Source organism: Amblyraja radiata, chromosome 4 (genome assembly GCF_010909765.2).
Source record: "Amblyraja radiata isolate CabotCenter1 chromosome 4, sAmbRad1.1.pri, whole genome shotgun sequence".
In the NCBI taxonomy this organism is placed as follows: Eukaryota; Metazoa; Chordata; class Chondrichthyes; order Rajiformes; family Rajidae; genus Amblyraja; species Amblyraja radiata.
This window is the reverse complement of record NC_045959.1, coordinates 35,838,596-35,866,323: the sequence shown is the minus strand read 5'-3', so window position 1 is coordinate 35,866,323 and position 27,728 is coordinate 35,838,596. Positions and strand designations below refer to the sequence as shown.

General features: G+C 43.8%; 1 protein-coding gene across 1 annotated transcript in view; it reads right to left on the bottom strand.

Annotated features, from left to right (window-relative positions):
- The window catches only part of csmd3 (CUB and Sushi multiple domains 3), a 751,933-nt gene that overhangs the window by 384,112 nt on the left and 340,093 nt on the right, over positions 1 to 27,728 (bottom strand).

The window sequence follows — 27,728 nt, the reverse complement described above, 5'->3', positions numbered from 1 at the left end:
AACAGGAACAGCTTTGTAAATATTTTAGTGTATTACACTGAGAATTACTAATTGGTTCACAGACAGAGTATTAAAACTGAAAACAACAATACCATAAACAATTATTTTTTTTTGAGATTTCAAATATTTAGTCAGCATTGATGTTTTATCATATAATTCTGGGAATGCAGCTTACATTAATAAAATGGTATTTTCAAGATTAAAAATATGTTAGAACATAGAACAGCCCTTCAGCCTACAATATCTGTGCAGAATATGATTCCAAGTTAAACTAACCTCCTTTGATTACACATGATCCACATCCTACATGTCCTGCATATTCACGCACCAATTTAAAGGCCTCTTAAATGTCATTATAGTATCTGCCTCAACCACCACCACATTTTATTCAATATGCCTTTAAATTCTTACATGCATTATTCAAGGGAATATAAGTTCTAATGTGCAATGCAATATTTTTCATTGCCAGAGTTTAATTCTAAAAGCTGATCAGCCAAGGCAATTACTGACTCCAAGCACATTTCGGGTGTTTCAGGATATTAAATCACGGTCCTCCACGATGTACAAATGCATGGAAGCTGCAGGTGTTTTTTGACTGACATCAATTGACTTGAGTGGTATGAAACTTGAGAGGTACGGCACCGTGGTGTAGCGGTAGAGTTGCTGCCTTACAGCACTGCGGCACCGGAGACCCAGTTTCGATCCCGACTATGGGTGCTGTCTGTACGGAGTTTTCTCCGAGATCTTTGGTTTCTGCCCATACCCAAAGACGTACATGTCTGTAGGTTAATTGGCTTAGTGTAAGTGTAAAATTGTCCCTAGTGTGTGCAGGGTAGCATTAATGTGCGGGGATTGCTGGTCGGCGCGGACTCGGTGGGCCGAAGGGCCTGCTTCTGCTCTGCATCTCTAAACAGAACTAAACATGTAACTAACATGTTTACGCTTTATCTCTCAACAGAACTAAACATGTAACTAACATGACTGCCGCGAATACTCACATCCGAGCGTTAAAGGTCTTACAAGGAGACCTTGCCCATCACTGAAGGGCAGCAACCTCCTCCTACATAAAATAAAGGAGGCATCATCGAGCTTGAAGATGTACGTTGATTCCTAGATACTCAAGAGCGTCCTATCCAATGGATTATCCTCTTGGATCCTTTCCAATGGATATCCAGCTGAGTGGTTATTCTTTACATCCTATGTGTTGGAGACCTGAGCAATAGAATCGCTGCCCTTGGCTGTCCATCTCAATAGAAACAATCAGATAGCATTTGAAAAGATTTAACAGCTGGGGTCACAGTACGTTTTTCCCACTAGCTAACCTAGCCGAGAGGAGAAAGAGCAGCAGTAAGAGTTTAAAAAATGCAGAGGACAAGCAAAAGAGAGAGAGCGTTGTCTAACCCAGTGGTTCTCAACCTTTTTTAGTTCATGGCCCCCTTGGGCTCTTTAATTTTTCTGTGGCCCCCCCTCTGACATTATTAGCAGCCATAGGTGACTGGTCAATCTGAACCCAAGCACCAAGTTGAAAGGGGCCGAAGGTGTGCATCGCTCGGGACTGCCCCCACTCTCCCACGGCCACCCTCTGCGGGCTGTGGGTCGGGTGGAGCGGAGGTTTGGGACAATGTTCATGCCTTCACAGTGATGTGATGGACACGGGGGTCTGGACCAATTGCTGACAAGTCCCGCCCCCCCCCCCGGCAATGTCAAGTCCGTTATTGGACTTTTCTGTTGAGCGGCAGTCGGTCCTTTGGCCTGTAGGCGACTCCGCCTTTCAGGTAGGTGGCGTTTCGACAGAGCGGCCATTCGCTAAGTTTGCTTTTAGGCAACGCAGCTTTTCGGTTCCTTAGGTTTAGGCGTCCCACCCATTTTGGTTAGTTTGCATTTAGGCGTCCCATCCTTTCGGTTAATAGGCATTTCGTCTTCAGACTCTTTTGGTTTATTGGCGTTTCGGCCTCATTACCATTTCGTTCTTTGGCTTCGACTTCTTTGCTTCGGCCTCTCGTCCATCAGCGCCACATCCGGGTACCATTATCTATATCTTTTCTCCAGAGATGCTGCCTGACCCACTGAGTTACTCCAGCACTCTGTGAAACGTCACCTATCCATGTTCTCCACAGATGCTGCCTGACCCACTGAGTTATCCAGCACTTTGTGTCTATTTCTCCTTCACCCATCTGCTCAAGCCCACCCTCCCCCCTCCTTTCCTATGTTCCTTTCCACCCATAAACCTCTCTCTGCCTTTACATTTCACTCCTCTTTCAAACCTGCTCTACTTATCTACATGCATTTTTCTTCTTTACTTTTTAGTCATAGATTGATGCAGGGTGGTAACAGGCCCTTCAGCCCAACTTGCCCACACCGACCAACATGTCCCATCTACACTAGTCTCACTCACACGCGTTTGGCCCATATCCATCTAAACCGGTCATATCCATGTACGTGTCCAAATGACTCTTAAACATTAGGATAGTCCCAGCCTTAACTACCTCCTCTGGCAGCTCGTTCCATACAACCTCCATAAATACTATTAAGATCACCAAGGAGGTGGCATTAGGGAAATTAATGAGACTGAAGGAGGATAAATCCCCTGGGCCTGATGGATTACATCCAAGGGTCTTGAGGGAGATAGCGGTGGGGATTGTGGATGCATTGGTGATAATTTTCCAAAACTCCCTGGAGGCAGGAACGGTCCCAGTGGATTGGAAAATGGCCAATGTAACACCTATATTTAAAAAAGGAAGTAAACAGAAGGCGGGTAACTATAGACCGGTTAGTCTAACATCGGTGGTGGGTAAAATGTTAGAGACAATTATTAAAGAAACACTAACGGGGCACTTGGATAAACATGACTTCATCGGACAGAACCAGCATGGTTTTGTGAAGGGGAAGTCCTGTTTAACGAATCTGCTCGAATTCTTTGAGGAAGTAACAACCCGGGTGGATAAAGGGGAACCGGTGGATGTGGTATACTTGGACTTCCAAAAGGCTTTTGACAAGGTGCCACATAAGAGACTATTGCTAAAAATAAAAAATTATGGGATTGGGGGTAATATATTAGCATGGGTAGAGGATTGGCTAACAAATAGGAAGCAGAGAGTGGGGATAAATGGTTCATACTCGGGATGGCAACCGGTAACTAGCGGGGTTCCGCAAGGGTCGGTGCTGGGACCCCAGTTGTTCACAATTTATATAAATGATTTGGAGGAGGGAACCAAGTGTAATATATCAAAATTTGCGGACGATACAAAAATGGGAGGAAAAGTAGGGGATGAGGAGGATAGGAAGAGTCTGCAAAAGGATATAGATAAGCTAGGTGAGTGGGCAACAACTTGGCAGATGAAATTTAATACTAATAAATGTGAAGTCATTCACTTTGGGAAAAAAAATGATAGGGCAAGTTATTTTTTAAATGAGGAGGAGCTGCGTTGTAATGCAACGCAAAGGGATCTAGGGGTATTAGTACATGAATCACTAAAAGTTAGTATGCAGGTGCAGCAAGCAATCAGGAAGGCCAATGGAGTTTTGGCCTTTATTGCTAGGGGGATTGAGTATAAAAACACGGAGGTCTTGCTGCAGCTGTACACAGTATTAGTGAGACCACATTTGGAATACTGTGTACAGTTCTGGGGTCCATACTTAAGAAAGGATGTACTAGCCCTGGAGGCAGTGCAGCGAAGGTTTACAAGATTAATTCCTGCAATGAGGGGATTAACATATGAGGAAAGGTTAAGTAGGCTGGAACTCTACTCTTTGGAGTTTAGAAGAATGAGAGGCGATCTCATTGAAACATATAAGATCGTGAGGGGCCTTGATCGGGTGGATGCACCGAGGATGTTCCCAATGATCGGGGAAACTAGAACTAGGGGACATAGTTGCAGAATAAGGGGGGGCTCTTTTAAAACTGAGATGAGGAAGAACTTCTTCACCCAGAGGGTGGTTAATTTATGGAATTCACTGCCCCAGGGAGCAGTGGAAGCAGAAACTTTAAATATATTTAAGACTAAAATAGATGGTTTTTTAGCTGCCAAGGGGATAAGGGGCTACGGGGAGAGGGCAGGGATATGGACCTAGGTATGGTTAGTATAGTAAGACCTGAGTGATCTCCTGGACAAGTGTCGATCGCCTGGATTGGGGTCGGAGAGGAATTTCCCGGATTTTTTTCCCGAATTGGACCTGGGTTTTTATCCGGTTTTTTGCCTCCCCCAGGAGATCACGAGGTTCTTGGGGTGGAGAGGGGTGATAGCGGTATAAAGGGGAGGGTAGTGTCTTGTGTTCTGTGTCTTGTGTCTACTGTTTGTGGGTAAGTGTGTCTGTTTAGTGTTCAGCCATGAGCGAATGGCGGTGCGGGCTCGACGGACCTGGTGGTCTACTCTCGCATCTACTTTCTATGTTTCTATGTTTCTAACCACCATCCTTTGTGTGAAAAAGTTACCTCAGATTCCTGTTAATTTCTGGAATATTGGTCATAAATTTGGTGCAAAAATGCTGCAAAATACGGCTCAGAATGTATCAGAGAGCATCTAAAACCCCTTAAGCTGGCCCTGGACCCCGGCATCGAGGGACTTCACGCTCGTGATGTGCGCAGCGCGCACATTATTTCACATAAATTTTTTTGTAATCCTGTCATGCCACCCCCCTTTTTGAAAAGCTTCGTACGGGCCTGTGATTAGTTATTTCTATGACTCCATCTCCAGTGATATGTATTACTGCTCCATAATGGCCAAATCAATTATTCATTCATAGTGCATCTACATCACTTACAAAACTGTCTTCGCCCCCTCCCCGGGCACTTTCCGTTGCAACCGCAAGAAATGCAACACCTGTCCCTTCACCTCCCCCCTCGACTCCATTCAAGGTCCCAAGCAGTCGTTCCAGGTGCGACAAAGGTTCACCTGTATCTCCTCCAACCTCATCTACTGCATCCGCTGCTCTAGATGTCAGCTGATTTACATCGGTGAGACCAAGCGTAGGTTGGGCGACCGTTTCGCCGAACACCTCCGCTCAGTCCGCAATAACCTACCTGACCTCCCGGTGGCTCAGCACTTCAACTCCCCCTCCCATTCCCAATCCGACCTCTCTGTCCTGGGTCTCCTCCATTGCCAGAGTGAGCAACAGCGGAAATTGGAGGAACAGCACCTCATATTCCGTCTGGGGTCCTTGCGTCCCTATGGCATCAACATTGAATTCTCCCAATTTGGCTAGCCCGTGCTGTCTCCTCCCCTTCCTTCACCCTCTAGCTGTCTCCCCCCACCCTCCCATCCGCCCGCCCTCGGGCTCCTCCTCCTCCTCCTTTTGTCCTTCTTTCTTTCCCCACCCCCTATCAGTCTGAAGAAGGGTTTCGGCCCGAAACGTCGCCTATTTCCTTCGCTCCATAGATGCTGCTGCACCCGCTGAGTTTCCCCAGCAATTTTGTGTGCCTTTAGACTGTTTAGTTTGTAGTTTCCAAAGGTGTTGATAGCATTCAATTCCATACGTCCTGAAATAACCTTTCTGTGCAACGTGCTAATCAGCTAGATTAGCTGTCGCTGTTTGCAACGCGATACAACAGCTATTAGTTAAAAGGTAGCAAGTAACATGTTGTAAGCTATCTAGCAGGAAGAGCAGGAAATCATGGACCAATATTTGTGCTTAACTTGTAGACCTTGCTGCTCATGATTTGTGCATGATAACAATGAAGATGGAACAAGGTTTATGATTCTAAAGCACAAGATGCATCCGCACATAACTCCCCTGTGGCCTTGCCCCAGTCTTAATCCATACAATGCTACTTCAATGTGTGCATTCATGCACCAAATAATTTGCCATTTTGTGTTTTGAGAGTAAAAACCTAGTGTAGAAAGTGGAAGTTGTAACAACATCTCCTGAAAATGATTATTTGATGATTGCAGTTGTGAAGACTGTTACATTAAAATGTGGTGGATGAGCAGGTATTACTGACTGCATCTGCAGGGCTGCACACAATGATCAGTTTCATTGTCAATCCAACTGCAAATTCTAGACCAAAAGTTGAAACAGACATACCAGTGATAGTTTAAAGAAGGTAGACAAAAATGCTGGAGAAACTCAGCGGGTGAGGCAGCATCTATGGAGTGCTTTAGGTCTTCCATTTTCTATTCAAATGATAGATCACATTGTATAAAAGGCACAAATGAAATCCATTTGCAAGCGAGGAGATGGAATGGCAAAAATAAAATAGGAAAAAAAATCATAAATGGATATTATTGCTTGAGTATCACCAAACTATTCAAAATTATGCTCTGACGCCAATATGATCTCCACATGGAGCCGTCCCCTGTTAATCAAAGCCCATGCTATTTTTGAGCCCCGTGCAGGATGGCATGAGAGATAGATGAACAGTTATGCCTTAATTACAGCGTAATACATTGGAGATTACAGAAGATGCCTAATGCATTTTCCTGTCTATTCTCAAGGGTAGTAAGTAACCATAAATAACTATAATGATTACTTTCAGACTGTAAATAATAGATTTACTTACCATTTAGCTATTTTACTAAGATAATCACTGCACATGGTTAGAAAGCTAGACTTAATCTATTAGTTGCTCATAAATACTCATAAATAACATATGCAGCACAGGCTTCACGATTCCAGAGAAATTAGCAGCCAACAATTTGAATCCGTAGGAGATGGGAGAAATCCTTGGTGTGTACATTGACTTGTTGATAAACCTGGCAGAATTACAGAAAATGTTACACTAACTTTACTTATTTATTCATTGTAGTTGATGAATGCGTACCTGAGACAAATGATTCGGTACTAAACATAATAATGAAGGGTTTCACAGGGAGGGACAGAATGGTCAAGTCAGCAGGCCTTTTGGACAACACAACTGATTGTAGCTTACAACTTTAAGCTTGGCCAGAGGACCATTTCCAAGTCCACAAAATGCTAAGAAAGTACAGTGCCCTCCATAATATCTGGAACAAAGACATTTATTTATTTGCCTCTGTACTCCACAATTTGAGATTTATGATTTTTTTTAAAAATCACATGTGGTTAAAGTGCACATTATTAGATTTTATTAAAGGCCATTTTTATACATTTTGGTTTCACCATGTAGAAATTACAGCTGTGTTTATACATAGTTCCCCCATTTCAGGGCACCATGATGTTTGGGACACATGGGTTCACGGGTGTTTGTAATTGCTCAGGTGTGTTTAATTGCCTCCTTAATGCAGGTATACTGTAAGAGAGCACCTAGTCTTTCCTCCAGTCTTTCCATCACCTTTGGAAACTTTTATTGCTGTTTATCAATATGAGGACAAATGTTGTGCCAATGCAAGTCAAACAAGCCATTATGAGATTGAGAAACAAGAATAAAACTGTTAGAGACATCAGCCAAACCTTAGGCTTACCAAAATCAACTGTTTGGAACATCATTAAGAAGAAAGAGAGCACTGGTGAGCTTACTAATCACAAAGGGACTGGCAGGCCAAGGAAGACCTCCACATCTGATGACAGAAGGATTCTCTCTATAATAAAGAAAAATCCCCCAAACACCTGTCCGACAGATCAGAAACACTCTTCAGGAGTCAGGTGGATTTATCAATGACCACTGTCCGCAGAAGACTTCATGAACAGAAATACAGAGGATACACTGCAAAATGCAATGGTTAGCCGCAAAACGAGGATGGCCGGGTTACAGTTTGCCAAGAAGAACTTAAAAGAGCAACCACAGTTCTGGAAAACTGTCTTGCAGACAGATGAGACGAAGATTAATTTATACCAGAGTGATGGCAAGAGCCAAGTATGGAGGAGAGAAGGAACTGCACAAGATCCAAAGCATACCACCTCATCTGCGAAACACGGTGGTGCGGGTGCAAAGGATAAGCAATAAAATACTAAACATGACTACTTTCAGTTACATGACATTGCTGTGTCTAAAACATTATGGTGCCCTGAAATGGGGGGACTATGTATAAACACTGCTGTAATTTTTACATGGTGAAACCAAAATGTATAAAAAGGGCCTTTATTAAAATCTCACATTGTGCACTTTAACCACATGTGATTTATTTCTATTACAAATCTCAAATTGTGGAACAGGGGCAAATAAATAAATGATGGGTCTTTGTCCCAAACATTATGGCACAACACATCTAATTTTGGGATTAGAATGAGAACAGTATTGATTTCTTTAACTTCAAGTAATCCCTGCATTCCCTCCCAAGTAGCACCTGCTGCTCATTTTCTCCCAACAGACAGCTAACAATGGCCTGTTTCCTTTATCAACATAACTTTTTTTGCGCTTCTTTCATTCATTGTTCTCTATCTCTCTACATCATTGTCTATATCTCGTGTTTCCCTTTCCCGTGACTTTCAGTCTGAAGAACCGTCTTGATCCGAAACGTCACCCATTCGTTCTCTCCAGAGAGGCTGCCGGTTCCGCTGAGTTACTCCAGCTTTTTATGTCGATCCTCGGTTTTAGCCAGCATCTGCTGTTCATTCCTGCACATCTAATCTTTAGATGGGATAACGTCTACATTATAAAAGGACACTTGGTTTTGTGGTTAAGCACCTGAGAATGATAAGCACACTGTCTATTAAACAAACTGCAATTCATGAATAAATAAGTTAGTAAAAGGAGTTTCAATGCCCCCCCCCCCCCCCGAGTTCCTTTCAGGCAAAAAATGGGGAATACCAATAGGAAGGAGCACTTCTTCTTCTTTCGTGTCCTTATGCTACACAGTGGCTCGCCACTGCTGTATACATCGTTGCGTTATTGGAGTGTTAAGTGCAAGGTCTGCAGTAGCACATGGATCATCCAGCAATGGGCATTGCAGTAGGTGTTGCATTGTCTGGGTCAGTGTGCCACAATCACAGGTTGTTGTACTCTCGATGTAGCCCCATTTGAGCATTGTCACCCTTGACCACCCGACCCCGGTTCGCAGTCGGTTGAGACATCTCCAGGAAGGAGCACTAAGACATGGGAAGACACCATTTTCTCATGAAAGTCTTCCACAACTAAAGGACTTATGAAATGTTCCACTGAATCAGACTATTGTAGTGAGGTATCCATGGCAACTGCTAATTGCAGAGTTTAGCACCTTTACATGGTAAAAGCAAAGTGATGCAGGGACTCAGCGCCTCTCCCAGCATTTTTTTTTTTTTACATAAGGTTTGGCTATCTGTAGTCTTTTTCTCCGGTGCTTTTACATATGTAGATGATAGTGCTAATTTCTGTTTCATGATCTCTCTCATGCAGTGCATTTAGAAAATACTCAGACCCCTTCACTTTTGCCACATTTTGTTACGTGACAGCCTTATTTTAAAATTGATTACATTCTCGTTTTTATCATCAATCTACACACAATTCCCCTGAATGAAGAAGCGAAACAGGTGTTTAGAAATTTTTGCAAAGTAATTAAAAATAAACAACTAAAATATCACATTTACATAAGTATTCAGACCCTTTGCTATGACACTCAAAATTGAACTTGGGTTCATCCGGTTTCCATTGATTATCCTTGAGATGTTTCTACAACTTGATTGGAGTCCACCAGTGGTAAATTAAATTGATTGTACATGATTTGGAAAGGCAAACACCTGTCTATATAAGATCCCACAGTTGAAAGGGCATGTCAGAGCAAAAACCAAGCCACGAAGACAAAGGAATTGTCCGTAGACCTCCGAGACACAGATCTGGGGAAGGGTATAAAACAATTTCTGCAGCATTGCAGATCCCGAAGAGCACAGTGGCCTCCATCATTCTTAAATGGAAGAACTTTGGAACCATCAGGACTCTTCATAGAGCTGGATGCCCGGCCAAACTGAGCAATCGGGGGAGAAGGGCCTTGGTCAGGGAGCTGTCCAAGAACCCGATGGTCACTCTGACAGGGCTCCAGAGTTCCTCTGTGAAGATGGGAGAACCTTCCAGAAGGACAACTATATCTGCAGCACTCTAGCAATCAGGCTTTTATGGTAGAGTGGCCAGAGGGAAGCCACTTCTCAGTAAAAGGCACATGACAGCCCACTTGGAGTTTGGCAAAAGGCATGAGAAACAAGATTCTCTGGTCTGAAGAAACCAAGATTGAACTCTTTGGCCGGAATGCCAAGCGTCACGTCAGGAGGAAACCAGGCACCGCTCATCACCTGACCAATACCATATCTATGGTGAAGCATGGTGGTGGCACCATCATGCTGTGGGGATGTTTTTCAGAGGCAGGAGCTGGGAGACTAGTCAGGATCGAGGGAAAGATGAATGGAGCAAAGTACAGAGAGAACGTTGATGAAAACCTGCTCCAGAGCGTTCTGGATCTCAGATTGGGGCAGAGGTTCACCATCCAACAGAACAACGACCCGAAGCACACAGCCAAGACAACGCAGGAGTGGCTTTGTGAGAAGTCTGTGAATGTCCTTGAGTGGCCCAGCCAGAGCCCGGACATTAACCTGATCGAACATCTCTGGAGGGACTTCAAAATAGTTGTGCATCGATGCTCCTCATCCAAACTGACAGAGCTTGAGAGGATCTGCAGAGAAGAATGGGAGAAATTACCCAAATACAGGTTTGACAAGCTTGTAGTGTCATACTTGAGGCTGTAATCGCTGCCAAAGGTGCCTCAACAAAGTACTGAGTAAAAGGTCTGAATACTTATGTAAATGTGATATTTCAGTTAGTTCTTTTTATAACCATATAATAATTACAGCATGGAAACAGGCCATCTCGGCCCTACAAGTCCGTGCCGAACACTTATTTTCCCCTAGTCCCATCTACCTGCACTCAGACCATAACCCTCCATTCCTTTCCCATCCATAAACCTATCCAATTTATTTTTAAATGATAAAATCGAACCTGCCTCCACCACTTCCACTGGAAGCTCATTCCACACAGCTACCACTCTCTGAGTAAAGATGTTCCCCCTCATGTTACCCCTAAACTTCTGTTCCTTAATTCTGAAGTCATGTCAAGAAATGTCAAGAAGTCAAGAAATGTTTTAATTACTTTGCAAACATTTCTAAACACCTGTATTAGCTTTTTTTATTATGAGGTATTGAGTGTAGATTGATGATTAAAAAAATGAATTAAATCAATTTTAGAATTATGCTGTAACGTAACGAAATGTGGAAAAAGTGAAGGAGCCTGAATACTTTCTGAATGCGCTGTATATTCATTGGGACTGAACATGAAACACCTAACTCAGTAAACCGGTCAATCATGGTTGTTCACCCAATCTCACACAACCACCTGTTGAAAGTCAATAAACAATAAGTGCAGGAGCAGGCCATTTGGCCCTTCGAGCCAGCACCACAAGTCTCAAGTGTACTTTCCCATTCCAGATATAACTGATACTATTTGCCAGCAGGTTTTCCCTGGACATTTGATTGAGATCCACTGTTCAACATAATTAAGTACAGTCAAATTCCAGACCTCTATTGTTGTGCTCTTCAGTGTGCTTACTATGCTAAGCTCTCCTTCAACACCAAGCATTTTCATTCCAAGATTTCTGTGCTGAGGGAAATCCTAAACTCATCATCTTCTCAGTTGGATTTATTTTCCAAGTGTGAGAACAATACAAATTGTCTACCGATAGGTAAATTCAGGTGCAATCAATAATATTCCTGTTTATGTTCATCTTGTGAGACTTAACCATCGTTGAATGTCCCAGGAATTGGTAGGCAAAGTGGATCATTGTAGCTAAACTAATTTCAAATCATTTCCAACTGGAATTATTTCAGAAGATGCCAATGGATATTTCTTAAATATTTATATCGTTTTCTCTTTAATCAGTCTGGAAAAAGAGGTCCAACACAAAGTTACCTGTCTATTCCCTCCACTGATTTGCTGACCTCCTCCAACACTTTGTCTCTTTTGCTCACAATTCCAGCATCTGTAGTTTTGTGTGTATCCTTTTAATTTGATCTGATTGCAGTATAGATTCATTTCAGTAGGAATCAGTGATAGGTAAGTGAGAGAAGCATTCTCTCTCCAAACCAGTAATTCTAAAGTATAGTGAATAACCTGTGTCACTCCAATAGTAGACACAAAATGCTAGAGTCTCAGCGGGATAGGCAGCATCTCTGGAGAGAAGGAATGGGTGATGTTTTGGGACTAGATCCTTCTGTCTGAAGAATGCGCCGTGACCCGAAACGTCACCCATTCCTTCTATCCAGAGATGCTGCCTGGGTGTCCCACTTGGCCGTCATTTACTCGACAGGCTGGTGGCGTGTGAGGATTTCGTCCAGAATGAAATCCTGGAGCGCTGCGCGATACCGCGTGCAACTCCACACTGCTCCACGCCATTCCATGCGCACGTCCCGCGCTACCCACATGCTACCCATACGCTACCAGGCACGTAAATGGCGCGCAAATGACAGCCAAGTGGGACTGACTGGCCCTTTCCTACTCACTTCAATGGTTAAGGTTTAACCAGCAGTAATGCTCAAACCAACTTTAGGCAGGAGAAATATACTTTTTTTAAAATTCATCTCCTTCATGTCAAATACAGTCTCCTTTCTGTTTAAGAAGGAACTGCAGATGCTGGAAAATCGAAGGTACATAAAAATGCTGGAGAAACTCAGCGGGTGCAGCAGCATCTATGGAGCGAAGGAAATAGGCAACGTTTCGGGCCGAAACCCTTCTTCAGACTCCTTTCTGTTCACTTCCTAAGTAACAAGAATCAACATGCTTTTTTCCTAATCAATACTGTTCACTAAAATAAGCAACTGCATGCAAGAAAAACTAAATTTAAATCTGTCTTGGTCCCAAAACATTAAAATGGGTATTTTCACAGAATTGAATTTCAGGAGATTGCTTCCTATTTAGAAGTTGCTGAAATTTAAATCAATCAAACCCACATAACATTAACCCCCATCTGTTAATCAATTCAATTGAGACCACTTTCCTTCCTTTCATTCTAATTTCATGGAACACATCTGGGTAAAGTCTGAGATAATTTACCACAGGCACAAGAAACAATGTTGTCTCTGGATAAATTGTAGTCAAAAAAATCTTCTTGTCTTCAGAAGTGGTGGCTTGGTAGACTTGATATAAAGAGCTTAAAATATATTCATAATATTTAAAGAAATATGCAATTTTAATCGCCGTGTTAATTAATAAATGTTGAACTGCCTATTTAAAATTGTAATTCGCCTTTTAATAAAATATCTATTTCTAGTTGTGTTGGTAAATTAAAATAAATTTAAAAGATAAACAAATCTTTTAATGTCCTCAGCCCAGGAACACACAGCTTGATGTTTAATATCTCTGTGAAGCCCTGCAAATTAATGCAGTTGTTTGAAACTTTCAGAAAAAGAATAATTCCCAGTGGGGATGTGTGCAGGTTGGGCAGTTTCTAGTTTTACTGTGATGTTTCAAACTAGTTCAAAAGACTGCAGAACCGGAGTTGCATCATACAGAGAATAATTCAAAAATATTTCCATGTGTTGTTTCAGCAAACACAAATTGGGTAGACACACACACTGGTTCACAATACAAATTGGGTAGAGCCACACACTGCCCAATTACATATAGATCTGATGAAGTCACAAACAGAAACTTTAGGCCTGTTTTGTTCTCCACAGATGCCACCTGATATGCAGAGCATTTCCAGCACTATTTTTAATGCATAATTACAGCACCGGCAGTCTTTTTGTTTTTCAATTATTTTAAATGTCTCTGGTTATCTCTGATGACACAAAATATTATGTGATTCTCTTGTAACTAGTGTGGTGTTGATCATTCTCTGCGTCTTGTGTTTTTTTGTCTAGCATTCTTTCAGACAATACACAACCCCTATTTAATTTTACTTCGGAGTCACGTGAGTGATTCCGTGAAGAACCCCGCCAGTCTGCATGCACATCATTACGTCTGACGCATGGCGCAGCGACCGGCTGGGAGGTGCATCGCTCTTCCAGCGGTAAGTTTTAAAAAGCCTCAGGTAAGTGTGAAACTTAGTCGGAGGTCGTTTTCTGCGCTTGATAATTCTTGTTTCAGGAGGCAAATCCAAGTATGGAGAAAGCGTTAAGAGCAAGGCGAGCCGATGCAAAAGTAGCTAAAGAAGACCGCGGGAGTGCGGGTAGCTGGCGGCCGCCTAGTTCACCTATCGAGTCGCTAGCGGTACAACCAGCGACTACAGGCTTGGTGTCTGAGAGCACCGTGGCTGTACCTTTGGGGCGCAAAGCCACTAGAAAGTCTGCACGGCCGGTAGACTCGGACGAGTCGGGCCGGGAAGGTTCCCCTCCGGGAATGGATAACGTGTTTGGGCGGTTATCCATGATGGAGCTCCTAATGGAGAGGATGCTCCACCAAGATACACTCCAGCAGGAGGAGTTGTGTCAGCGCCAGCCTCTTCGAGAGCCCACGTCAGCAGCACCTGCTACAGGGCTGCTTAATGTCTTCCTCTTGGAGGAGGAGAGCATAACGGGTCAGTATGATTCTGACGTTGAGTCTGTGGGTTTAGCAGTGGAGGCTATCCCAAGGGACGAAGGGCACGAGTCAGAGGTGCCATTCCTGGCAGCAAGATTTGCCATCCCAACAGACGCAGGAGAACCGCTGGGTGAAGAGTTGGCTGCAAGTATTAATTACTTGGCCTCACACCAGCTTCAAGAGCTGACCATGGATGAAACGGCCAAAAAGTACGACACCCTGGCTAATTGTATCCTGCTTAAAGTGCCGGCAGTGAACCACACCATCTGGGGTCATATGGGCGTAGGCATCAGGGCACAGGAAATGATGCTGCAGAGGATGCTGAAGCTGCTCACTTCGGGCATTATGTCGTTCGCCAGGTCGGTGGATGGTGGGCACCTGTCTGATGTACAGCAGGATGCCCTGGCTCTCATGTGCAATGCGCACTTCGAGATAAACTGCCTGAGAAAGAGCGCCATCCGCCCTACCATCAACCTGAGGTTCGCCGCTCCGTGTAAGCCCAGCAATATCCAGCCTCCGAATCTGCTGTTTTGTGAAGACCTCGCAAAAAGGGTGAAGGAGCTGGACGACGAGGCAAGAACGCTCGGGCTCATTAAGGCACCAATGACCAGCAGAACTCTTCGGAGGCAGTACCCCTACAAGCGGTTTGCGGAAACCGGGTCCGGTCAAAGTACAAGCCGGCCATTCAATGTGCGCAGCTGGCGCACTCCAGCAGGAGCACGGGCAAACATGCCTTTTCACACCAGAACCAGGGGACAGAAAATGCCACCGGTAACCATGGAGGTAGGTGGGTCTGGTTCTTGTCGAAACATATTAAGTGAGAATCACTTACTACTTGGGGGGAGATTACACTGGTTTCTGAAAGAATGGTATGGGATAACATCAGATTTGTTTATACTGCACAGTATACAAGGGTTTCGAATTGAGTTCCTTCCCAATTTGTGTCCACCCACACAGCATACACCAAGTCGGGCACTCACTTTCTCACAAAAAGAGAATTTGGAGGTTCAAGCTGAAATTGAAAAGTTATATAAAAAAGGGGTAATTGAGAAGGCAGTTTATCAACCTCACCAATTCGTGTCAAATATGTTTCCTAGTTCAAAGAAGGATGGTGGGAGTCGAATCATCCTGGACCTGACAAGCCTTAATCCCTTTGTGCAGTATAAACATTTCAAAATGGAAACATTTGTTACTGCCAAGCAATTGGTTTCCAGAGGATGTTACATGGCATGTATAGATCTAAAGGATGCATATTATCAGTGCCTGTTCATAAGGATCATCGAAGATATTTGAAATTTAGCTGGATGAGGCAATAATGGCAATTTAAAGCACTGCCTAATAAATTAACCTCAGCCCCTAGATTATTTACAAAACCTAAAACCAGTACTGGGGCTACTCCGGGTTCAGGGTCATATTGTAATGGCTTATTTGGATGATATCTTAATTATAGGCAAGACTTGGCAAGCAGCTGAATTATCTGTTTCAGTTGTTAAACTCATGGTTGAGAGATTGGGGGTTCTCATTCATCCAGTTAAATCCAAATTGATACCAGTTAGACTTATTGATTATTTGGGATTCACTATTAATTCAACTCACATGTCAGTGACTCTGTCCAAGGGCAAGAGGTTAGATTTAATTGAAGGTTGTAACAAGCTCATGGGGGAGCAACCACCTTCAATTAGACATGTGGCCAGATTAATTGGCAAATTAGTGGCTGCCTTTCCAGCTGCACAGTATGGACCTTTGCATTCCCAAAATGTACAGCGTGCAAAGGTACAGGCACTCAGGATACATGCAGGTCATTTTGACAGTCCCATGCAATTACCAGCTGAAGCGCAGTGGTGGATAAGGAACATCTCAAGTTGCTCCAGCAAAATCCTGGATGAGGAACCTTCAGTTGTTTTACAGACTGATGTTAGTGCCCTAGGTTGGGGGGCTACTGATACCATTTCCAGCTGTGGAGGCAGATGGAATATGCATGAGGCATTTATTCTTCAGTCACATGGGATTAATTATTTAGAGTTATTTGGAGCATTTTATGGGTTTAAGGCTTATTGTACTACTAAGCCTCACTTACATGTTCAGCTTCAGATTGACAACACCACTGCAGTGGCATATGTCAATCACATGGGTGGAATCAAGTCGGAATCTTGTGATTGGCTGACCTTATTTGGCACTGGTGCATTACAAGAAACATTTGGGTTTCAGCTGTCTACTTGCCAGGTAGATTCAACATAGTGGCAGACACCAGGTCACGCAAATTCAATGACAACACAGAATGGATGTTGAATCATGATGTATGTAATGATATTGTTGTTCGGTATGGGATGCCAGATATCGATTTGTTTGCATCCAGACTCAACCACCAGTTACCAAAGTATGTTTCATGGGAACCAGACCCAGGGGCAGTAACGGTAGATGTGTTCTCGCTACATTGGGGCGGAGTGTTTTTATATGCATTTCCCCATTCTGCCTCATCAGTCGGTGCTTGCTCAAGATCAAGCAGAACTCCACCTCAGGAGTTTTGGTGGTACCCGACTGGCCAACCAGGTTCCCTCTCATTTCAGAGATAATAACACAGCCTCTTATGGCGGTCCCGAAACGTAGTGACCTATTGGTGCACCCTGTGACTGGGGATCAACACTCGTTATATGACCGTATTAATCTGTTAATTTGCAGATTCTGAGGAGGCCATACCTGGGTCTTGGACTATCCGATTGTACCGTGGATGTGATCACAGCGGCCTGGAGGGATAGTACCAAAAAAGCAGTACATCTCTCATGTCAGGAAATGGGAGGTGTTCTGTTTACGGGGGAACATTACATACCACACATCATGCATCTCAGATGTGCTAGAGTTTCTGTCTACGCTGTATCTTGATGAAGGATGGAGCTATAGTGCCATCAATAGTGCTGGGAGTGCCCTGTCATCATACTTAGGGCTGGGGGCAGAACAACATTCTGTGGGATCTCATCCGTTAATATCCCGGTTTATGAAGGGTATTTTTAATTCCAATCCCCCCAGGCCCAGATACTCTGAAATCTGGGATGTGAGCGTGGTACTCATGCTGCTTTGACAGTGGGATCCAGCCACATCCCTGTCTTTGGTCAAAATTACCCTTAAGGTGGTCATGCTCATGGCGCTGGTTTCAGCGCAACGGGTCTAGACTTTCCAGAAGCTGCGACTGGACAGGATGGTATCATCTGGGAATGACATTATGTTTTTCATCCATGATTTAATTAAACAGAGCAGACCAGGAGTGTCAGGATTCAAGATTGTGTTTTCAGCATATCCCGCGGATTTACGACTGTGTGTAGTGTCGCACTTGCAATATTATATCAAGGTCACCAAGAGCCTCAGAGGTTCGGAAGTAGCATTATTTATTATCCACAAAAAGCCGCATATGAAAGTGTCGGTTCAGACCATTTCAAGATGGCCGAAACAAGTGCTGGTTTGTGCAGGAGTAAATACTGACAATTTTAAATTTCACTCCATCCTGGGCGGCATCAACGTCAGCAGCGAGGGCAATGGACGTCCCTCTAGACCATATCCTCGCGGCCGCAGGATGGTCAAATTAACTGACTTTTCAGAGGTTTTATAACAAACCGCTTATCGAACCGGGGTATTCGCCCATTCCATTTTAAGTTCTGTTTCATAGCTTCCCCCTGGGTGAGAGGGGTCGCTATTGTGTTTCTTTCTTTTGTGAATTAAAGCATCAACATGTTCATCTGTACCATGTTTCAATGCATTGCTCATTATTCACTCATCCTGAGTCAACTGATGCAGTGTGAGACGCCTGGATTCGTATCTACGGCATGAAATCACAGCTTTGAAATCTTCACGGAATCACTCACGTGACTCCGAGGTAAAATAGTAAGATTAAACGAGAACTTACCAGTTTGAAGTTTGATCTTTATTTTATGAGGAGTTACGATGAGCGATTACGTGCCCACCGCTCCAGGTCCTCATATCATAAAGGTTATCTGGTATGTCTGGTTTATAATCTTACTATGTTACTTCAGTTACTGTTATCTGTGATTTCACACCGCTGCTTTGAAGATTGACGCGCATGCGGACTGGCGAGTTTCTTCACGTAATCGCTCATCGTAACTCCTCATAAAATAAAGATGGTAATAAACTGGTAAACTTGTTTAATCTTACTATTTTTGTTCTCTCCATAGCTGTAACAGTTCAAAAATATTTTCTAATATTTGATTCTTACATACACACATTCTATAGAGTTCCGCTCACAATACTTTGCACAATTGTTCTCCTTTTTTCCTCAGTAAATTGCTTTCTTTCACACAGAAGTGGCCTTGTGGATTTGTTGTCTAATTTGCCATTGAGTCTTGAACAAAGATTCCAATTTACCACCTTCTAGTCGACACAGAGAAGGTCATGTCTCCCTTGTGGAATGAAGCCACAATGCTTCTCTTTGGGGAAACATGTTAACTAGGCAACTTTCTCACAGGTAACCACCAACTACAGAACCGCCAGATTAAAACTAAAGTGATAGCTCCACTCACACCCAACACCAGCTACGTAACCACTTTGGAAATATTTGCTGGAAAGAATGGAAAATAGTTCAGGTTGGGAGAACATTATATTCCATCCTCGTGAAACTGATAATTAAAAATGATTAGTTATCTTACTCATTGTAAATTGTTTTCTCCTCAAAATTATTAACCAGTTAATTGTATTTTCCTGTCAAATATATCTTAAGATACTGCATCTATTAATTTTAATAGAGAGACAAGGACAAGCAGAGAATACAAGGTAATGTGGATAGTATTAATTTTTAGATACCATTTACTTAATTTACCAATAAATATACACTTATTGGTTGATTAGTTTTAAAAATACAAATGGTTGAATAATAATCTATTTCAATAGATGTGAATCTTAAAACACACAAGAACTCTCATGGAGAACTGATGACTCTGCATTGTGTGTTACAGCCAGACACAATGTGACTGTGAAGGTAGCTACACCATTTTGCTGCCAACATCCTTGACATGGACAACTCGCTTATGCTTCATATGAATACTTGGTTCCAACATTCAATCAAGCAAGCATTAGGTAAATTGTTAAACATAAAATGCTGGAGTAACTCAGCAGGTCAGGCAGCATCTCTGGAGAGAAGGAATGGGTGATGTTTCAGGTCGAGACCCTTCTTCAGACTGATGTCGGGGAGGGGGTGGGACAAAGATCGAATGTAGTGACTAGACTAGTGGGAGAACTGGAAAGGGGGAGGGGACGGAGAGAGAAAGCAAGGGCTATCTGAAGTTAGAGAAGTCAATGTTCATACCGCTGGGTTGTAAATGACCCGCACAAAATATGAGGTGCTGTTCCTCCAACTTGCTCTGGGACTTCATCGATTTCACCACTAATTTCCATCCTGCACTCAAATTCACTTGGACTATCTCCCTACCGTTTCTAGATCTCACCGTCTCCATCACAGGAAACAGACTATTGACCGACATCCACTACAAATCTCCTGACTCCCAAAGCTATCTTGACAACACTTCTTCCCATCCTGCTTCCTGTAAAGACTGTATCCACTACTCCCAATTCCTCCGTCTACGCCGCTTCGGCACCCAGGATGAAGTGTACTATACTAGGGCATCGGAGATGTTATCATTCTTTTGGAAACGGGGGTTCCCCTCTTCCATTACAGATGAGACTCTCACAAGGGTCTCCTCGATATCCTGCAGCTCTGTTCTTACTTCCCCTCCCCCCACTCATAACAAGGACAGAGTTCCACTTGTCCTCACCTTCCACCCCATCAGCCGTTGCATACAGCATATAATCCTCCAACATTTTTGCCACCTCCAACGGGATCACACTACAGGCCACATCTTCCCATGTCCACCCCTTTCTGCTTTCCGTAGAGACCGTTCCCTCCAAAACCGCCTGGTCAACTTGTCCCATGCCATCCAGACCACCCCCTCCCCAGGTACTTTCCCCTGCAACCACAGGAAATGCAACAACTGTCCCTTTACCTCCCCCCTCGACTCCATCCAAGGACCCAAACAGTATTTCCAGGTGAGGCAGAGGTTCACTTGCACCTCCTCCAACCTTATCTACTGTATCCGCTGTTCCAGATGTCGACGCAGGCTCAGCGATCATTTCGCTGAACACCTCCGCAAGTCCGCATTAACCTACCTCATCTCCCCGTGGCTCAGCACTTCAACTCACCCTCCCATTCCCACACTAACCTTTCTGTCCTGGGCCTCCTCCATTGCCAGAGTGAGGCCCAGCGCAAATTGGAGGAACAGCACCTCATATTTTGCTTGGGTAGTTTACACCCCAGCGGTATGAACATTGACTTCTGTAACTTCAAGTAGCCTTTGCTTTCCCTCTCACTCCAACCCCTCCCCTTCCCAGTTCTCCCTCTAGTCCTACTGTCTCCGACTACAATCTATCTCTGCCCCGCCCTCTCCCCTGACATCAGTCTGAAGAAGGGACTGGACCCGAAATGTCGCCCATTCCTTCTCTTCAGAGGTGCTCTCTGACCCGCTGAGTTACTCCAGCATCTGTGTCTACTTTTGATTTAAACCATCATCCGCAGTTCTCTCCTACACCAGGTTTAATGGGATTCCCTCTGCCCATTACATTTATTTAACGGAAGCTTGGCATCCAATTTCTGTGGAGCTATGAACCTCCAATTTTTTGTGCATGGTCAGAATGCAAACCTATAATTTTGTCTAAATGAACCTCTTCCCTTTCTCACATTAATTAATGGGACCATATACACTAAATCAGCGGGCAATGTTTTGCTGGATTTTAGCTAAGAATTATTTGTATTTTTATTGATTATTCTGAGCTCATGAATTCATAAAATACACAACTGTATTGTGGGCCAACTGGCAGTTCTGCTAAAATTAATGTAAATCTAAGAAATTGGTACTTACTATTAAATAACTTTATTGGCAGCTGGAGGTGGTGACAGCGATATTGACATCTGACAATTAATTCTGTATAGCATCATGAAGGATATTTGTAAAACACCACATTATGGTGCAGGGTAATTAAAGGCGTACAGTACTAATTCCACAATAGCTTTTGCAGAATAAAGCAAACCCAGATGGACCCAAATTGTTTACAGATCGCCAGGAATTCTTGGAACAATATCAGAAGTAGTTTCTCAATTTGCATTGCTTACAGAATGTGAAGATTAGAAGATTGCACCTTGGATGCTGCAGCACAGAGTGGAATATGATTTTAATTTCCATGATTGGAAACAAAATTCATATATCACCAGGTACTGTAAAGCAGGGGGTGGAAATCGCTATCAAAACATGAGGGGGGGGGACACAATTTCTTGTTGGCCGCTCACACACACACACACACACACACATGCAAGACTTCGGCCGTGGGCCCTGTGGACAATAATATCGGGAGCTGACCTGGTTGGTGACTGACTCCAAACTCCAGCAACAGCAGCTTCGTCTGCCCTGAAACGTGGGACTTCAATCGGCCCCTTCGCAGGGCCTTTCATCACCCGGCGCGGCTTAAAACCGGCTGCGGGATCGTCCATCGCCCGGCGGAGGCTTCAACATCGGGAGCCTCAATCGTCTCGACGCAGCAATTTGCCCGCGGGGCGATGGAAGATCCCGGGGCCACACTGGGCGATGAAAGGCCCCGCGAACGGGCCGATTCAAGCTCTGCTCTATGATCTTTGCTCCACCAGGACGTCTCCCTCCTCCAATCACCGCGCTCTATCCTCAGTCCCACCCCCATGCTTCCGCCTCTGACCGACAACTCCCTCCTCCAATCATCGGCCTGAATCATAATGTCCCGCCCCCCCCCCCCCACTGCCTGCTGACCGACGTTTCTCTCGTCCAATCGGTGCCCTCAATTATCAGTCCCACCCCCACTGTCTCGCGGAAAGCGGAGATTTTGAATAGATTTTTTTTTCACCAAATTCCAAAATCCGGATTACAAAATACAGGGGGATTGTCCCCCACCTCTCAAAACATGAGGGGGAAATGCCCCCCCCCCCCCCCGCTGGGATTTCCGCCCATGCTGTAAAGTATTCTCATTGATGGCACATGCAACACCTTATCAAATGTCTTCTGAAAATTCAAATAAAGAACATGCACAGACTCTCCTTTGTCTATCCTGCTATTTTCGTCCTCAAAGAATCCCAACAGATTTAACAGGCAAGATCACCCCTTCACATAATTATGCTTACTTTGGCCTATTTTGTCATGTGCTTCTATGTACTCAGGAACCTCATCCTTAATAATGGACTCTAACATCTTACCATCCGCTGAAGTCAGGCTAACTAGCATATAGTTTCCCCTGTGGACAAAAGTGCTGGAGAAACTCAGCGGGTGAGGCTGCATCTATGGAGCGAAGGAAATAGGCAGCGTTTTGGGCCGAAACCCTTCTTCAGACAACAGAATTGGGTCTGAAGAAGGGTTTCAGCCCGAAACATTGCCTATTTCCTTCGCTGTACAGATGCTGCCTCACCCGCTGAGTTTCTCCAGCACTTTTGTCTACTTTCGATTTTCCAGCACCTGCAGTTCCTTCTTGAACATGTAGTTTCCCCTCTTTTACCTTGCCCCCTTCTTAAACTATGGAGGAACATTTGAAATGTTACAGTCCACTGGGGCCACTCGTAACTCCAGATTATTTGACTGATTAGCTCCCACAATCTCTAACACAGGAACACTACCTCTTTCAGAACCTCTGGGTGTAGTCTATCTGGTCCAGGTGATTTATCCACCTCCAGACCTTCCAGCTTTTCAAACACCTTCTCCTTAGGAATAGTCACTCTTATAACTTCCAGCCCCTGACTCTGAATGAATTTTGGTCATATTGCCCGTGTCATCCACTGTGAAGACTGATGCTTATTAATGCCCCTGTCCTACTTAGGAAACCTGAATGGAAACCTCTGGAGACTTTGCGCCCCACCCAAGGTTTCCATGCAGTTCCCGGAGGTTTTTGTCAGTCTCCCTACCTGCTTCCACTACCTACAACTTCCGGCAACCACCTGCAACCTCCGGGAACCGCACGGAAACCTTGGGTGGGGCGCAAAGTCTCCAGAGGTTTCCGTTCAGGTTTCCTAAGTGGGACAGGGGCATTACGCTTTATATATCTGAAGAAACTTTCGGTGTCCTCTTTTATATTATTGGCTAGCTTATTTCATCTTTTCTCTCTTTATTGCCTTTTTTAGCTACATACTGTTGGTTATTCAAAGCTTCCCAATCCTCTAGCTTCCCACTAGTCTTTGCAATGTTATATGCCTTCTCTTTTGCAATAATGCTATCCTTGACTTCCCTTGTCAGCCACGGATGCGTCATTCTCCCCTTAGAATTTTTCTTCTTCTTTGGGATGAAAAAATCCTGCGTCACTGAGGGAAAAAAGTTGTTCGGCACGGACTAGTAGGGCCGAGATGGCCTGTTTCCGTGCTGTAATTGTTATATGGTTATGGTTATATGGTCATCCAAATTACTCCCAGAAACACCTGTTCTTGCTGCTACACCATCAGTCCCTTTACAATCAACATTAGCCAGCTCCTCACTCATGCCTCTGTAGTTCCCTTTAGTCAACAATAATACCGACACATCTGATTTCACCTTCTAACTCTCAAACAACAGGTTGAGATTTATCATATGATGGTCACTACCCCCAAGGTGTTCCTTTACTTTAAGCTCCCTAATCAAACACGGTTCAACACACACCAAATCCAGAATTGTGTTTTTCATTAGTGGGCTCAAACACAAGCTGCTCTAAGAAGCCATCTCATAGGCACTCTAAAAATTCCTTCTCTTGGGATCCAGTACCAACCTGATTCTCCCAGTCTACCTGCACATTGAAATCCCCCAGGACCACTGTAACATTACTGTTCTTAATGCTGACCATATCTCCTGATGTAATTTGTACCCTGCATCCTGGCTATTGTTTGGAGGCCTGTAAAAACTCCCATCAGAGTATTTTTACCCTTACACTTTCTTAACCAAGAAGCTTTTTTAGAAAATTGTTTTTAATTTCAATTTTCATTTAGCAAGGTTCTTCTGCTCAGCCCACAAGTAACTCTTCATGCTACTGGGATTTATTTTAACCTTTCAAAGCATTCTGCAGTTCAATATTCAGCCTCTGGACATGAAAATCATCCGAGCATTTCATTTATCATCACGTTTCTCCAAACTATCTATGGTTTGTTAATTATTAAACAAAATTGCATGATTTATATGGTACAGTTAAATTAGAAGTTAGAAAGAATAACAACATCCAAAATATCAAATGTTGAAAATTGCATGACAATGTTACTTAAAAGTGCTCATCGGTTCTCAATGATTGCCTAATGCCATAATTTACAAATGTTGATGTGCTTAGAAGAACTGACTGTACAATGTAACAAGAATACATTTTCCTATCTTAGATACTGACACATCCACTAGGGGCGCCGCATGATGTCAACCTACAGTCTGTTTGTTTTTCTATCTTTTTTTAATTTTTAGTTTGTTTAAAAGTACGTTTTGGAGGATTTTTTTTAGTATTTCTATGTGGGAGAGGGGGGTAGGGTAAGGGGGAAACCGTTTCTCAGTCACTTCCTGGCGAGGATGTGACTATTCTCCGAGTCGCATCCTCACTCCCCCCTCCCCCCCTCCCCTTGCGGCCTACCAACTGGATTGGCGTGGCCTTTCCTGCCGGGGACCGGACCAAAGCTTCAGCAGCGGCAGTGCAGCACTGGATTCACCGCGGAGCGGGCAAAGCCTTACCTGGATCGCCGTTTGAAGCTCCTGAGTGTTGGGCCTGCTGCTTCAACATCGCGGAGCTGTGGTTTGCAGAGCTTCCAGCGCGGGCTGCGCTGACTTCAACATCGCGGAGTCCTGGGATCCCTTTGCCGAGGGCCGCCAGCGTGAATTTCCGCCCAGCTCGGCCTGTGGACTGGTAGGAAATGGCCGATTCGGAAGTCCAAGCCGCTGAGAATGTTCTCCCTTTCCGATGTCAGAGTTCCATCATCCGGCGAGCGGGCCTGAACATCGGGCCGCCTGTAACGGCGACATCGAGGGGTTCGGGAGGCCCCGACCATGGGTGAACAACAGAGGACAACAGAGGGGGATGACTGAACTTTGGTGCCTTCCCTCACAGTGGGAAACTTTGATTCCGCTGTGTGGGGACGTCTTTGTTAAAGACTATCATGTTCTGTGCTCTTTTCTATTCGTATGGCTGCATGGTGACCACACATTTCACTGTACCAATTGGTACATGTGACAAATAAATGTCTCTTGTCTCTTGTCTTCTATGTTATGTTCTATCCGCCTTGCCTAGCATCAAGCATTGGATGTAACCTATGTTGTTGAAGAACGCACACAAAGGTAGGACTCAGAAAAAAGGTATACGTTGTTTTTTTGATTAACAGCTAATTTGCAACACCAGTACAATGTGCAGATGTGCAAATTATGCACGCCGACAATCTATTCTTTCATTTTCTGTTACACTGTGATTAAGGCATCGTGCCAAATTCTCAGAACTGGTCTTTCACCCACCAAATACAGGCCTAATTTATAGCAAATTCAGAAATACCACTGAAATTGTCGCCAATTTACCAGTTAAAAGGGTGAGGCCATGTGTAGCATGTGGTCCTCTGGACATCTCCATTAACTGTCCCAAGTTCATCAGTCTTCATGTGTTTCTCCACTGAAAAACCAGAGGAGAAATGCCAATTGAAGCCCAATTCCTGCATCTCCATATAACGATGTCCAGTTTGATTTCTGAGGAGTCCTATTCTCTCACTGGTTAACCGCTTTTCCCAAATATATTTATAAGATCTCTTTGGATTTTCCTTAATGTTATCTGCCAGAGCAGATTCCCAATTTCCTTCTCAAGTCTACTCCTCAGTTCCTGAAACCTCTCCATCCCAGCTGCGCATACCTATCCCATGTCCCCTTCCTTCTCCTGATTGAAGCCTCCTCCTTTTTCCTCACAAGCCCATGGTAAAAGTTTAAAGAGGTACAAGCGAAACATGAGCTTAATTTTAGTGGAGGCTCAGTTTCCAGCATGATTTTTCTCATGATGCAAGGATTATCGATGCTTGATTTGAGTGGAGAAGTATTTTTACACTTAAAATTCTGTGACCTTCTGCAATACCGTAAGCAATTTTAAGCCAATTGCACAGATAAAAGTGGAACCAAGCAGAAGCTTACAGGATTCCACATACAAAACACACATTTCTAAATTAATACTTGACTGGCTTAAATACAAATGCTGCCAGTGGGAGAATCTATCAATCAACATTTTCAAAAAACTAATCTTGAGGTAAGATGATGTGTCGGACTATAGTGAAAGAGTGGTGAAATAGATTAAATAGATCATCTCACAAAAATGCAGCAGAGGTTGCTTGGCCTTTGTTGCAAAGAATGTAAGACTAGTGGGAAGACTGGGAAGGGCATGGAGAGAGAAAGCAAGGGCTATCTGAAGTTAGAGAAGTCAATGCTCATACCGCTGTGGTGCAAGCTACTCAGGCGATATACAAGGTGATGTTCGTCCAATTTGCGCTTGGCCTCACTCTGACAACGGAGGAGACCCAGATCAGAAATAATTACCATTGACTTCTCTAACTTCAGATAGCCCTTGCTTTCTCTTTCCATCCCATTCCCCTTCCCAGTTCTCCCACTAGTCTTACTGTCTTTGACTACATTCTATCTTTGTCTCGCCCCCTCCCCTGACATAATTCTGAAGAAGCGTCTCAACCTGAAAAGTCACCCATTCCTTCCCTCCAGAGATGCTGCCTCACCTGCTGAGTTACTCCAGCATCTTGTGTCTACCTTCCAGCATCTGCAGTTCTTTCTCACACAAATAAAGTTCCTTATCTGCTTCCAAGACCAGATACGATCTGAGTGTTTACATGTTTCAGTGGGTTAACTTAAACTAGTGGTTATTGGATAGTGGACATCTGTTAGGATGTCTGAGAAAATAGGATGAAAATCTTTGAAGATGTGAGGTAAGAAAATTAGTGAGAAACATAGTGGAAACATGGGCTTTATTCCTTCTTGTGATTTTGAACTGCTGTAGAATATGAGGCTGAGCCCATGAGGCTGAAACTATTGCATAGAATGTTATTACTTTCCACTACCTTTCTCCATGTTGTGTTCCTCAGGTAGACCATGCATGGAAGCATCCATTCAGAATTCTCTGCTAGTTCACATCTGATGACTGGGCACTGAAAAAGGGGACATACCATGTTTTTATTTCCCCCCTGTCCTACACACTAACACTGTCCTACACACACTAGGGACAATTTGCACACTTATGCCAGCCAATTAACCTACTAACCTGTACGTATTTTGAGTGTGGGATGAAACGGAAGATCTCGGAGAAAACCAAC